Consider the following 15346-nt stretch of genomic DNA (forward strand, 5'->3'; position numbering starts at 1 on the left):
TATTTTTAGGCATGTGTAACAATACTGCAAAATCAGTCAACTGCCATTTCCAAATTAGTTCTTAGTTCAATATGGCTGCTCTTTTAGACATGTGTTCTCCTTATGAAGCATGTGGTATGATTTGATTTAGAAGTGGAAAATGTTTCTATTTCAGAGATTTATCTCTAACTTGTTGAAATTCATGGAAAGAAAATTTTCAGTTGACAAAGTCTATTAAATTTTTATATTGGTGTGTAAGTTAGAAGACCATTAGAATTTAACTGCTTACATCCAGCAACAAAAAGTCTATTCATTATTAGAATGAATGGTTAAGTATGTTAGGAGATTATGTAGGAAAAGAGTAATAAATGATAATTATGTGTAATTATTTGCTTTACAATAGTCAAAACCAGTTTGAAAAAAATCTTGAAAATTTATATTTTTCATAACTATTAGAGTAGCTCCTGGACATGTACCCTGAAACTAACAACCAACTTACCCTATTCTAAGCTCCTGGACCTCCCACAGCCTCCAATTTCTCATGGAAAATCCTTTCTTCCTTAAAGAAATTGCTTTCTTGCTGAAAGTTGAAAATAGATTCTTAGAATAGTGCTGCTAAGCAGCCTTGGCCCTCTTTTATTGTTAGGGACACACGCAAAATTCCAACACGTGGATTTCCCTTCTTGGAAGTACAGGGAAGGACATTAAGGATTAAATAAGAGGACAAGTGTACTTAAATAGCATGGGTGCAATAGAAAGAAGAGGCAACAAGGTTTCAAGGGATACATAGACATAGGGAAAGTATGATTAATGAGAGTGAGATTTTATCTATATCTCATGAATACAGATTTCCATTATGAGGTTAGTATGTAATTTTTGAAGCACAATCAACCATATTTGCCAGACAGGGCAAGGAGGGAGAACTGAGGCCTTCGGATGTAATCATTAGTAAGACTTATGATTACCCAGCTTGCTCACTGCCTATTTTGTTTCTCTTCTCAGCATCCTAGCTGATATTCTCCTGAGAGACCATGGAAGGCCTCAGTTTCCTAATTTTCTAGACCAAGATAATAGCAGATGACTCTTCAACTCAAAACCCAGAAGCCTATGGAAGGCTTGAAGACTTAGACGTCTGAAAGGGACCCGGCATCGAGACAGGTTGCGGAGGGTTAGTTACTAATGTGATCTGTGTATGTGGAAAGGAATCTTGCTAAAGCAAGAGAAACGGTACCTGCCTAGTTTCTTCCTTTTTCTCTCTTTAGTCAGACCATCTAAATAGCTCCTCCATTGACATGGGAGAGATCTGTTTATTCTGCAGGTAACCAAGGGGGTGTGTGTGCGGGGGTGTTTCTTAAGTTTTCCTTGGGAGGTAAAACACTCTAGCTATATCATCTGTGTAGAGGGTAGAATTTGTTTGTAGCGAGATATATTTACAAACCTGGGCATGGGGTGAGAGGGAAATAACGGAGAAGTCTTCAACCGATACTTTGGCCATCCCCTGAAGTCAAATGTATTTTTGTACCCCTTGAGATGGAGTACTGAGGGCCCTGAGTGCCTCACTCGGACAGAAGGATCCTCTTTCTTTCAACATATCTCAGTTGCATTTGTCGCTCCACAAAGGGCCCCTTTCCTAATCCTACTGTGAGAAATTTTGGGGGCGGCCAAAACGGAGTAGACCTGAAGTGGCTCCATGCCAGTTTCTGGGAACGTGATAAGCCAAGCTCCTCCTCCTCTCCCTCCACCCGCCCCCCCCCCCCCCAAGTGTCTGGCCTCTTCCACGGCTCCGCCCCCTCCACTTCAAATCCCTGGGCTCCGCCCTCCCCTCCGCGTAGCTGCTCTGGCTTTCGGCTCTTCACACCTGATTCTCTCCTGGGTCCGGCTCCAGCTGGGGCTCCGGTTCGACGGCGGTGGAGGGAAAAACCCCAGCGCTGGGAATGAGGTTGGGCCACTGGGGGTGAAGGGACGAGAGAGCTGGAGGGTGGGCATTAACTGCGGTCAGATTTCTCTACTGCCTGGAGAGTTCAGTTTCCTGGACAGCCGGACAGTCAGACTGACCCACAGACATTGCAGGGCAGGAGAGTGGTAAGAAGTGGGAAGGAGGCGGAGCCCAGGGTGGGGGGCGGTGCCCGGGGAGGAGAAAAGCTCCTGCAAGCGCTGTCTGATCTTGGTGTGTGTCCCCGGGTGTGAGTGTGTGTATGTGCGCGCTCTGGTGTGCCACAAAAAGATCCAGTCCCAGTTTGTGCAGACACAGAAACAGAAAGGAGCGGCGTCGTTGTTTGGGGCCAGGCAGGCAGCGGGGGTCGAAGGACATTGCCGGGAAGAACCGGTAGGCGCAGGGCTGCAGGAGCGGACCCGTGCCGGGCCGACGGGCGGGCGGCTCGGACTGAGCCCATAGCTTCTCCAGCCTCCTCGCCGGCGCTGCCCGGCCGGCCCCTCCGCTCTCCTCTGCTTAGCGGCGGGAGCCAGTTCGTGGGGAGTCCCAGCATTTTCCTGGCGCGCTCGCGCGTTTGTGTTTCTGTGTGTGTCAGTGTGTGTGCGCGCGCGTGTGTGTGCGTCTTAGGGAGCGAGGCAGACCAAGACCGAGGGAAACCAGCGAGCGAGCGGCGGGCACGGGACGAACTAGGACAACCTAGGGATGCTGCTGCTGCTGCTACTGTCTTCGCCGCTGCTTGTTTAGGGCAGACCCCAAGAAGGCTAAACAGAAAGGTCAGTGAGTTTCGTTTTGTCTTCCCGCTTTCCTCCACCTTTCTCTTTCCAGGCCCCCAGGACTCGTAGAGGGTGGGTAGGTGGGTAGGGAGGTAGGGTGGTGTCAGATTTTCCAAAAATCAGAGAAGTCCAAAAAGCTGGCAGTGTTCTCACTGGCTGCTGCAGATGTGCTTTATTTATTTGGCGAGAGACAGAAAAAGACACACACACACACACACACACACAGAGAGAGAGAGAGAGAGAGAGAGAGAGAGAGAGAGAGAGAGAGAGAGAGAGGGAGAGAGAGTTTATTTCAATTGCGGGTGCTGGTACCCCGCTGCCTGGCCCATTGGTAGAGGACTTGGGTGCAAGGGGCTGAATAGAGACACTCTCTGGCTGTGAGAAGCATTCACAGCGGAGGGGAGCGGATAGGATAGTCTGCTGGGAGTTGAGGTTTTTAATAAATATTGGCTGGACTGAATTTTAGCATGATGACTGAGGTATTTGGGGGAGGGGAGGGGGAAATCGCCGAGTGTCGATGTCTGTGTCTGTTCCTGGAGTCCTCGGATGCCCCCTGGAGCTCTGGTCAAACTGAGAATCTGAGTGTGTGGTGGGGGGGGAGGGGGGGAAGTGCAGCTACTGCTGGTGGGCTGAGAGATAGGCAACGCCCCCTCCTGACCAATCCCTCAATTCTTTTCCCCTCTCCCCTAGGGCAAACAAAAAAAAAAAAAAAAAACAAACAAAAAAAAAAAAAGAAAGAAAGAAAAAGAAGTTAGCCAGCTGTGTACCCAGGTCTAGCTCTCCCTTTATCTCCTTTCTCCAGATCAGGGGCAGAAGGGACAGATGTTTTGAGGGCTTTCATGTGGCCAATCCCGCTTGACTAGAGTGAGGTGGTTTTTTTTCTGAAAGGGCAAGTAGCAGGACAAAGAGCAAGCGAGGGCTTGTGGAAAACATTGCAGTTCGCCAAGGAGGCTTTGCCTGTTTCCTGCCTGGGGGCATTGGTACAGTGTTTCCAAAGACCTGGTAGCAGGGGAAATTAAAACCAAAAACCAAATAAAGAAATAAAGAAGAGGTGGGTGGAAGGGATGCGGATGGGGAGGCGGGGAGAGGACCATATCAGGGGCTAAAAAGAGAGAAAACGGAGCCTGGAAATGCAGCGCTAGTTTGTGTGCGTCTATGTGGGTGGCATGGATTTCAGTCTATTCACATGTGAACGGGCTAGCTAGGTCTAGGTCTTCAGTATCTGTTAATCTCAGGGTAGTAGTCTCTTATCCTGCCCTTGCTCCCTCCCTTTTTGTTGTTGTTTGGGGTACCATACTTGCTTGAAAGTGTCTGTACAACCAAAGGAAGAATTTGGGGGCCAGGGAAGCTGCAGAGATGATATGAGGTAGTGGTTATTTTTTTTTAACAGAGGCAGCTAGAAAATGTAAAATCTCTGTCCCCTCTTCACCACAAACCCCAACCACTCTCCAATATACCCCCTCAGAACCAAACATGACAGACTGGCTTGAAAGGATGCTTTCTTTGATTTCTTTTTCTGTCTGCTGCCAGTGTCTCTAACCCTTACTGCATGTAATTCACTGCAGGCAGAACAAAGCTCTGTCACAATTGTGCTTCCTGCTTGTCAGCCTCTTCCCAGCAAAATACCAAATGTAAAAGGGATGCAATGACAGATTCAGGTAACCCCAAAGACTCTTGGCAGCCACATGTATATCTCTGGATCCTTGTGGGGCACAGCTTATACAGATCAGTCTGGGTTGTATTTCTAAATGCATCAAATAATTTCCACCTATGTGAAGGGAGGGTATGGGTGGTTGTTGGAGGGTGGGGAGATAGCAATCCTCCTAGTAGGGAAATGCTAGTGACTTTCTACATCTTTTTTGAAATGTTAATTCCAGGCTGGGTGACTTTTGGGTTGCATGCTTTTCTGCTAACCTCCTTTGCAATTTTAACATAATCTATTCACAGACAGTTTATCAGTAGATAGGAATTCAACATGCTTAGTTATCCATTTGTAATAATAAATTTTGGCTTTGTGTTCCTGGAGCTGACATTTGAAAAGGTGTCATTCCTAGAATCTATTTAGAGTTACCTCCCCTCCTACCCCCCAGGACTTAGTTGTAGGACTCTCTACTCAAATAATTCTCCCCACCTCCTACCTTATTGTGACTGCTCACAATGTCATAGATGTGTATGCAATAAGTTGATGAGGTTGTGGAGGAGAGAGCTGTATTAGTAGAACAAAGAAACCAAGCTTTTATAAAGTTTCCATTTATGGAACCAGTGTACTCTTTGATTCTACATTTTTTCTGTAGGTCACTGGTTCTTCAGAATTTTGATTCACAATTTCTTTTCTTCAGTCCTTTCTCTTTCCAAGGATAATTGCGATTTGCTTGCCATATAAATAGATTTGTGGGTTATCCTGATAGATATCTAGATATCAAAGGGGAAAAAATGTTACCTTCAGCCTTCTTAGGATTCTGACTGCTGGTTTTTTCTGAGGACATAGTTCCCTGTGATCTATACAACTAGACTGGAGGTTGAATGGTTACTTCTGGTGTTTTAATTGTATTTGCATTTTTTTTTCTGGTATGAGGGAAAAGTATTCTCCAGTCATGTTATCTGTGGTACTATACTATGATCATCACACATATCTGTTGTTAATTTTCTTTGAAGAATAAAGTTTAAGTCACATATAAAAGCTTATGCCACTCACCTGTAGTGTATTTGTTTGATTTGCTTTCTTTTGTTAAGGAAATCCATCCTATTGTCATTAGTCTCTTGTTCAAGGTGTTTAAAATTAATATGGGAAAGAATGCTTTATCTAGTCACTCCTGAAACAAAGGCCAAGGTTTTGAAATTACGTGACTTGGTAAAAAGAATTCTAGGACAGAAATATTTTTGACCAGTAATGTTAATGTCAGCAATCTTACAGGGTGTGTCCTGTCTCAAAAAAGAAAAAAAAAGAAACGAACAGAATAATGGGGAGCGTCATAATGTAATAGAAGCACAGGGTGTGGTTTAAAAAAAAACTTTAAAAAAAAATTCAACACAAACAAAAATTCACATGGGGAAAAGGCTATCTATGCATGTAAGTTCATGTCCAAGTACATAGATATGCACAGGGCAACTTGAGGTTTTAAATTTTGTGCAGTAATAAGTAGGATGATATGTTGCAGTTATATTCATGAGTGACTGAGATTTCTTTTTAAAGAACATTATTTAATATTTGTCATTTTGTTTTCTTTGTGTAGCTGACTGTATGGTTTAGTAAAGGTTCACAGACACTTAACATTGGAAGGGATCTCAGAAGGCATCTAGTCCCAATTTCCACCTTCATCTATAATGTCACTGACAGGTGGTTGGTTATTCCGACCCTGTTTGAACACACTTCCTTTAACAGGGAGCTTACTCTATTTTAGAAGTAACTGTTCCACTGTTGGAAAAACAGTAGTTAGAAAATGTTCTTTGCCTCATCCTTGAATTATTCATTGAAACCTTGGGCTGAATTAAGTTCCAGTCAACAATTTATTGAGTGCCTACCATGTGCAAAGATGCTGCTGTGGAGGCTATAGAGATGACTCTATGGAATCTTTGCTCGGGGGCTTACAGTTTAATTGGAAAACTAAGACATGTACAAATAATGGTGGTACAAATTAGAGTTGGGTCATGTAATTGAAAGCTGGAAGGAACTTTAAGGATTATCTAGTATCAACCCTGACATTCTCCAGAGGAGTGTAAGGAGTGAATACAAAGTACCACAAGAAACTGCTCCATCAATGTTTACATGAATTCCTCATGTTGTTCCAAGCCAAGGGTTTCTGTCCTCCATTATACATTATTCCCTACCATTTTACAAGGCTGTTGGAACCAGTCTATCCTGTTGGCGCCATTTTCTTTTCATAGTATTGTCCTGTTCCTGTTAGTATTGAACTTGATTAAAGGAGTGGAAACCTTTGAAACTAAAGGCACTGTTGTATAATCTGACAAAGTAAACAGTGTGGGGGTAGGAACACTTGCAGCTCTCATTTGCAGCTTAAAGTAATGGAGAGTCTAACAGAACTTAAAATCTGATTCCAGACCATTTAGTATTTTATCCTAAGCCAGTATTTTCTGCCGGGTTTCTTAGCACAGCGCTTCGCACATAGTAAGACTTGTCTTCTTTCCTTAGAGGTCTTTGTTTGTGGCTTAGAAGCCGTAAAACCCACTCTCTAGAGATTTGGGTTTTTTCTCTGCTGGTACCACCATGAGATGCCAAGTGTTTCCAGCTTTTCAGTTTCCATTGATCATTTCTGAGACTGCTTGTGTTTTTTATAGGAGAGTAGATAAAGAGAACGCTCTCTGCTTTTGGGCCAAACTACCCAGAACACCTGGGTTCCAGTTTTGCCTCTGTGACTTTTTAGCTTTATAACTTTGGGTAAATCCCTTTACCTCTCAGGCCTTCAGTTTCCTTTTCTGTAAAATGACATTTTTGGATGAAATGATCTCTTAAGATCCCTTGCTGTTCCCATGTGTTCCAATTTTGTGATTTGCAAGGGGGAAAAGTATATAATATTATACTTTTCCCCCTTGCAAGATGAAATAACATGCGAGGTTAAAAGTAATTAGAAAAAACTTAAATCTACATTAAAGTGATGGAACTTCAGGTTCAATTTTGTTTAGGTCAAGTGGTTTTCAGCGTTTTGGTGAATAGGAATCCTGTAGCAGTATATGAACTCCAGCTCCCCCTTTGTCTCCAACCTGGAAAATGACTGCCCAGGCCCATTTCTGCCCACACCTGTCACAAGTATTAACTTTTCTAGTTTTACTTCAAAGGATATTCTTAGATTTACCCCTTATTCCCAAGCAGCCAATACTGTGAATAACCTAGTATTCTTTCTCTATCCAGATCATCATGAGTACATCTTTTAAATTAAGTTCTTAAGAAGCACTAATTCAGAGGTGTCAAAGTCATGGCCTGTGGGTTGCAGGCAAAACTTCTTAATGCTCTGTAACCAGATTAAAATGTAATTGGGAAATGTTTAACAAGATAAATTAAAATACAGTACAACATAGATAATGTGAATTTGTGGTTTTCTGAGTCATTATGTAGCCAGCAGAGATCCATTTTTATTCAGTGTTTGACATCACTGACTAAGGCTAACACCTTCTTGCAACCAAGGGCAAGAGAAGATGCGGAGTAAAGACAATTCATAAACTCCACAGTCAGAGGTAGTACCTCAAAAGTACAGAATCCTTTTTTTAATTCTTTTTTGACACAACTACCTGTATAATGTTAGACCAGACAGCTAGATGGTGCAGTAGATAGAGTGTTGAGCCTGGAATCAGGCTGCCCTGAGTTCAGATATGACCTCAGACACTTAATAGCAGTGTTCCCCGGGGCAAATCATTTAACCTCAGTTTGCCTCAGCTTCCTCATCTGTAAAATGGGGATAATAAAAGCACCTACCTCCCAGAGTGGTTGTGAAGATCAAATTAGATAATAATTGTGTTTAGCACAGTGCCTGGAACACAGTAAATATTATATACATGCTAGCTATCATCATCATCATTATTATTTAGACCTACCAAACAGGTTTGAAATATGTACAGCATCAGATCTAAGTGTTCTTAATCTTAACTGTTAGAGAATCAGTAACAAATTCTCCTTCTTTGAGTCTCTTTGATAGTGGTCTAAATAGATGAAACAACCATTCTGTTACCCAAGACAAGTTAAGATGAATTAGATCACACAATTTGTCTTAGTAACCTTTTTCTCCATGAGATTTGAGAAGCACCTTGGTTTTCTTAGCAATACACTTTTTTTGTCTTGTTCAGTTTGTTCACTGTTTTGTTCCAGGTACTATACTTACATTTTCAGATTCTGCAGGTTTACATTGTTTAGGGTTTGCATGTCCCCAGCACTGATTTTGGGGCAGCTAGGTAGAGCACTGGCCCTGGAGTTAGGAGGACCTGAGTTCAAATGTAGCCTTAGATACCTACTGGCTGTATGACCTTGGACAAGTCACTTAACCTTGTATGCCTCAGTTCTTCATCTATAAAATGAGCTGGAGAAGGAAATGGGAAATCACTCTGGCATCTTTGCTGAGAAAACCCTAAATGGGGTCACAGAATTGAACACAACTGAAAGGACTCAACAACACTGATGATAATGGGTTAAGACTCTTTTGGACTAGCTTATAAACCTAAACTGCTTCTTTTGGGGGAAAAAAAATAGGTTTCTAGGTTCTAAATATCTTGTGAGCTAACTTTTGGAACATGGGACCATTTATTTGTAAGTATAGGACTAAATCTCTCTATCTCAGAGTTGTAAGAGACCTCAGAGATCACCTGGCCAAGTTCGTATTTGAGTGAGAATTCCCTCTTCTAGGTTAGAAAAAGACCACATCTGTAAGTGAGCAGGAGTGTTACTATTTTCCGAAGCCTATAACATTTTTGATAGCCCTATTTTTGATAAAATTCTTTATTACCTGAAATTAAATTTACCTTTTCGCAACTTCTATCCACTGTTCCTAATTCTGCCCTTTGGAGTTTAGCAGATCTAATCTAATCTAATCCCATTTCTGCACAGATAGATAAAAACTTAGGAATTTACGCAGAGAGATGACAGTCCCTTCCTTCCAAAGGCTTACATTCTAATGGAGAAAGACTACTGTATATAAAGTGGAGCTGGAAAGGGATGGGGTAGATGATTTTCTTATATGGCATGGTGTGAAGATGATTAGGAAGTGGAATGGACACCTGGTTTTCAAGCATGCTAAGCCAGTCGAATACTTGAAAAAAAATTATGACATCCCAACTTCCCATCTCATATCCCTTATCTTTTTCTGGATCAATATCCTTAATTTTTTCATCTAATCTTAATGTGGCATGAATTTGAAGCCTTTTAATCATTTTGCTTGCTTGTCTTTTATTAATTGTAATTATATTAATTTACCTAATATATAATTATTACATTTTTACAATTATACAAAATCTATGTTGTATGAATTATAGTTATGATAAGCTAATTTCCTCCTTCAAATGTGATGCTAGAAGCAAAGTACTCTAGAGCAGGTCTGATCTGGGCAAGGCAGAGTATAGTCGGGTCATCTACCTCCTTATATTGTTGATTCACATTGATCTTGTGGTCTACTAAAATTCCCAGATCTTTTTAAGACAAACTGCCTTTAGCCTCTCCAACTTATACTTGTGAAGTTGCTATCTTTTAAACCAAGTATAAAGCTTGACATTTATCCCTATTAAATTTCATCTTACCAGATTTAGTCCAATGCTGTACTCCATCAACACTGTTCTTTGGATCCTGAGACTATTACCCAGTGTGTTACTCATTCCTCCCAGCTTTCTGTTATCTGCAGACTTGATAAACTTGTTGGTCATCTATGCTGAGGCAGCTAGAGGGCTGGGCCCGAAGTCAGGAAAGCCTGAATTCAAATTTGGTCTCAGATACTTACTAGCTGTGTGACCCTGGGCAAGTCATATTTAACCTCTGCCTTTCTCTTCAGCAGTAAAATGTGGATAATAATAGCATCTACCTCGCAGAGTTATTGTGAAAATGAGATGATATTTATACGAACATATTATCACAGTGCCTGGCACATAGTAGGTACTACTCCCATCTGTGCCTTAAAAGTGTGGAATGGCCTCGGTCCCTGAGGAATTCCACTCAAAGCTGAGCCATTAATGACTAGTCTTTGGTTCCAGTCATTTATTCAGTTCTAAATCCATCTAACTATACTTACCCACTTGTCTTGCCCACTCTCACCATCTTTTCCACAAGGATAGCATTAGCCAGATTCAAATGTTTGCTAAAATACAGATATAAATTATGTCAACACACTTCTTCCTCCACCCTGTCAGAAAAGGAAAAAAGGCCGCTCTGATGTGACCTGTTTTGGATGAAGCCAGGATGGCTTATTGTGGTCTGGATATTCAATATATTCACTTTTTAATAACATACAATAAAACTTCTTAATTTGGACTAAATGGGGACAAGGCTAGTCTGAAATAATAATAAATCTGAATTAGAAAATATTCTTAGAGAAATGAGTTTCATCATTTTCAAGTATATGCCATAAATTAAACTGTTATATTAAAGTGTTACATATATTCTTATAAAGAACCTGCCTTAATGCACGGAGAAGAATGATTGATAATGAATAGATCAGTTCCTTACACACAAATCAATATTCCTCTGTTTGGCACTTAGTCTTTCACAATCTGGCTGGTGCTTATCTTTCCAGTTTCATTACTCATTACTCTCTCTCCCATGTTCCAGCCATGCTGGCCTGTTTGCTGATTCCCATCGCTAACATACCGTCTCTTGTCTCATCCTCTCCACAGTTTCTTCTGCTACTTGCAGCATTCTCTTAGATCTCCTAGCTTCCTTAGAGGGTAAGCTCCTCTCCACTCCCCATTGTTAGTGGCCCCTTATCTAACCTCAGAAATGACTTTTTATTTACTTATTCATCTTCCATCTACTAGTCTGTGGATGTCTTGTATTCCTCAGTAGAGTGTAAACCCCTTTAGGTCAGAGGTTGTCTTATTTTGCCTAAGTATTCCTAGTGTCTAACACATTTCTTGGCAAGCTAGATGCTTAATGCATGATGAACAAATGAAATGCTTGGAAGTTCCTGAAGCATGTTTGTTCTAAGTATACAAAGTCACGTACACTATTAGTTCACATTATTTTGAAAAAAAAAAAGATACAGCTGGGTGAAGAAGGAAATGCCATTATAAGCCCTGACCCAGTTGTTATTAATAGAAAAATAATGGATTTCACATTTAGGTCCATGTGAAAAAGACTTGGGTTTTTGTGGAATGCAGGCACAGTATGAGCCAAAGTTGTGACAACTGTCAAAAATGCTGCTATTTTATCCAGACCTGTGTTTTCTTTGGAGGGAGCTCCCCACTGAGGAAATTTCTTCTATCAGTACACATTGGTCCTTATTCTTCTTGAGAGTTGCCTAAGACATTGAGAGGTTAAATGGCTTGCCTAAGGTCATATCGGTAGTAGGGTAGGGGTAGGGGTAGGACCTAAACCCAAACCCATATCAGCCCTGTCTTCAGCACAAACTCTAGCAACTGTGTTTGTCATATTGCCTCTTAGGTTGTATTGAAAGAAGGTTAGGCATCTAGATGGCTCAGTGGACAGAGTGTCGGGTTTGGAGTCAGGATGACCTGAGTTCACATCTGACCCTCAGACATTTGCTAGCTGTGCGACTGCGGCCAAGTCACTTAACCTTATCTCAGTTTCCTCATCTGTAAAGTGAGTTGAAGAAGGAAATGGAAAGCCACTCCAATATTTTTGCCAAGAAAACCCCATGTGCAGTATGGTCTACAGGGTCACGAAGAGTTGGACACAACTGAATGACGGAACCACAACAAGCTTACAGAATAGGATAGATGATAGTCCCATTCTGCTTTGCCTAGTAGAGTATTCTTTTAAGTTCTGGGTATCATATTTTAAGAGGTAAATGGACATCTTCAGTTGAGTGGAGGAAGGGTAATCAGTAAGAGGGGAGGGGGAAGAACAGAAACTGTCCTATGAAGAGTGGTTGAAACATATGTGGATGTTTAGCCTGGAGAAGAGAAACCTTGTGGGCTGGCAGATTTGATCATTGAAGGGCTGTCATTGTGGAAGAGGGATTAAACTGGATCTGCAGAAAATGGCAGATCCAGAGCGAATGGATAGAAATGATAGGGATGAAGATTTTGACTGAGTTTAGGGAAGAACTTCCTAACAATTGGAACTGTCAGAAAATTTAATGGGCTAGTATTTAATTAGTGGAATTGCACTCTCTCTCTCTCTCTCTGTTGAAGAAGATGTTGTTGTTTATTCTTCCTTCTCAAAGAGGACCATGACATCAGGGAGGTGATGCCATGACATGCAAATGATTTGGATTTAAGTGAGAGAGGGCTGTGCTAAGTCACCAGCCTCACTTTCTCCCCCAGAGCCATCTTGGTTTTTTTGTTTTGTTTTTTGGAGGGGGGAAGGCAGGGCAATTGGAGTTAAGTGACTTGCCCAAGGTCACACAGCTAGTAAGTGTGTCAGGTGTATGAGATCGGATTTGAATTCAAGTCCTCCTGACTCCAGGGCCAGTGCTCTACTCACTTCACCAGCTAGCTGTCCCAGAGCCATCTTGTTTTAGGAATATCAGAGAAGGAATTCAGGCTTTTTGATAAGAGTTGACCAGTACAAAGTAGGTTGTCCCTTCCATTTCTGAGATTCTTTGACTCTAGCATATTTTTATTATGAACTGAATAATTCACTAGGATATTTTCCATGATAGTATATTGGTAGTAAAGTGAAAGAAATTACATTTATCCCGGGTGGGAGGGCCAGTGTCAATTTCCAAGGATATTTCAAACAGATTAGAGATATTCTGCAGCAGGTATGAGTCCATAAGAGAAGCATTTCACAGGTGTTCTCCTCACTCCTTAGAGTTAATATAATTATGCTCCCCATGGGACATGAAATCATCTTCGAGAAGTCTTCTAAGTAATATCTGGGGCTTCAAGGTAAACATTTAGAGTAACTTAAGGTCACTGTCTTAACCGTTGTCTTAGTTGATGCAACCAAAACTAGTGCAGGTAGGTGGCACAGTGAAGAGAACTCTGGCCTAGAGTAAAGAAGACCCGAGTTCCAGTTCAGCCTCAGACGCTTACTGGCTGTGTAAACCTGGGCTTAACCTCTATTTCCCTCAGTTTTTTCAACTGTAAAATGGGGATTTATGATAGCACCTATTTCACATGGTTGTTGTGAAGATCAAATAAGATAATATTTGTAAAATGCTGTATTAACAATCCAGCTAGCAGCTTCTGTAGGGGCATAAGATCCCCCCCACAGCCAACACCCAGGAGGCTGCAGGGACGCTGGGAAAGCACGGGTTCTTTTTATCTGCTTAAACAAGGAAAGCATGGTGAAGGGGTTGACCAGCTTACTTTAATCCAGCATTCAGTTAACATACAGACAACATTCATTTAGTTCAGGGGAAAAATGCCAGCATTCAGTTAGCATTCAGTTAGTTCAGGGGAGCATACATACAAGCATCAAGAGACATACTTCAGGAGAAAAAACCAGCATCCTAAGGTTCAGAACATTCATTTAGTTTGGGGGGAAAAGAACCAGCACCCCGAACCTCAAAACCAAAATACAAACAAATTACAAATATCAACAGACAGACCCAATACAATTCATAGTTACCAACATCTGGGCTCGGCCCGAGAGAAAGGACTGGCCCAGAGTCACGCTCCCTACCACTGCTGCGCCAACCAGAAAAGGAAAGAGAACTCTTCAAGCTGTCCTCTCCCCTCTTATAGAGTTTTTGACATCATCAAGCACCGCCTGAATGACCAGGGCCGATTGGTTCTTGAGTTGGCCTCTCCCCCTAGCATAGACTAGGTTAACACCCAATAGGGCGTGGCTCTGGAGTCAGCACCTCCCCTCAGCCAGCCCCATGACTCATCACACAGGAAGTTCTCTTCTTCCTGGCATGGTTTCTGGGCTTCCTGCCCCGGAAGAGAAGCCCCCAGCCCCCAGCAAGGCTCAATGAGGTAAGCTGAGTCACTCAAAGAAAACAAAGGTCACTCTGGTTACACTCCACCCCTTGTGCTCTAGGATACATGTCTGACTAGATTATGTATCCTAGAGCACACATTATGATCCAATTACGAAGGAAACTAAAACATCATTCACAATAAAGCAAAACATATCATTCAGGGCATTCCTAAATATTGGTTTATGATTCACATGTGATCCACCTCTAGGTCCCAGCAAGATAATCTCTTCAATCAATCATCCCCTAAATAATTATTAATAATTCAAATGTCCACCCCTAAATCTTTGTATCCATTACATAGGATCAATAATATCATAACAATAAAACAATATAGCAAGGATAATACAAAATAAGTACACAGAACACTATCATCATTCCCCCCCGCCCGAACAATTGGGGCTCAAAATCTTGGGGTAAGGGGTGAAGGTCTCATTTTCCATAGCTTCTTCATGCTGAAATTGGATGTAGAGCTGTGCCTGCCCCAAAGAGTCCTGTTCCAGAGGTCAGTTCTTTTAGCGAGCTGGCAGGAATTCCAAGAACACTACATGCTTAGGTAGTCACCGGAAAGTGCAGGGTACTTAAGCCTAAAGGAGACAGAACTAGCAACAAAGCTAACCAAAACAAAGAACAAAAAAGTAGGCAAGTATGGGCTATTATCCTCCAAATAAAATCATCTCAAAGAACAAAAAAAAAAGTAGGCAAGTATGGGCTATTATCCTTCAAATAAAATCATCTTCGGTTTGGTTGAAATTTCAGTTATGCAGAGATCCAATATCAGAGGCAAACTCAGGTGGGAAATGTTTCTTTTCAAAAGGAACATGATGAGGAAGCCAAGAGGATCCCACCCTAGGTGGAGACTAGGATTGTCCTCCCAGCCTTTCCCCAAATGTACAAGCTTTCCTCCGTGAATCACACGAGGTCACCTTCCCTCCGAGTATGACTTCATCTGGCTTCTGTTTTACCCATACCTTAGCTCCCAACTTTATTCTATCAATGGAGCAAGACCCTTTTGCTCCTGTCTCAAAACTCTATGTACAATATAATCTCAAGAAATTGGCCCTTTCAGCACAGTCCTCCAGGGCCAGGCTTATCAGCTTAAGCCCTGGGAGGAAGGGATTATC

At 41.9% G+C, this 15346-nt stretch overlaps 1 protein-coding gene across 3 annotated transcripts in view; it reads left to right on the forward strand.

Moving 5' to 3' along the window:
• The first annotated feature begins 1854 nt into the window (after nt 1–1854).
• RNF152 (ring finger protein 152) overlaps nt 1855–15346 on the forward strand; it is a 115788-nt gene continuing 102296 nt past the window's right edge. For 2 of the 3 annotated variants that reach the window (XM_036755711.1, XM_036755722.1), the window contains exon 1: nt 2164–2685. The gene's annotated coding sequence lies outside the window, so the exon portion shown is untranslated. Of the gene's footprint in view, nt 1919–2163; nt 2686–15346 lie in introns of those variants that run through there. The other variant, XM_036755716.1, reaches the window with a different exon arrangement.

This window comes from Trichosurus vulpecula, chromosome 1, assembly GCF_011100635.1.
Source record: "Trichosurus vulpecula isolate mTriVul1 chromosome 1, mTriVul1.pri, whole genome shotgun sequence".
NCBI classification, from domain to species: Eukaryota; Metazoa; Chordata; class Mammalia; order Diprotodontia; family Phalangeridae; genus Trichosurus; species Trichosurus vulpecula.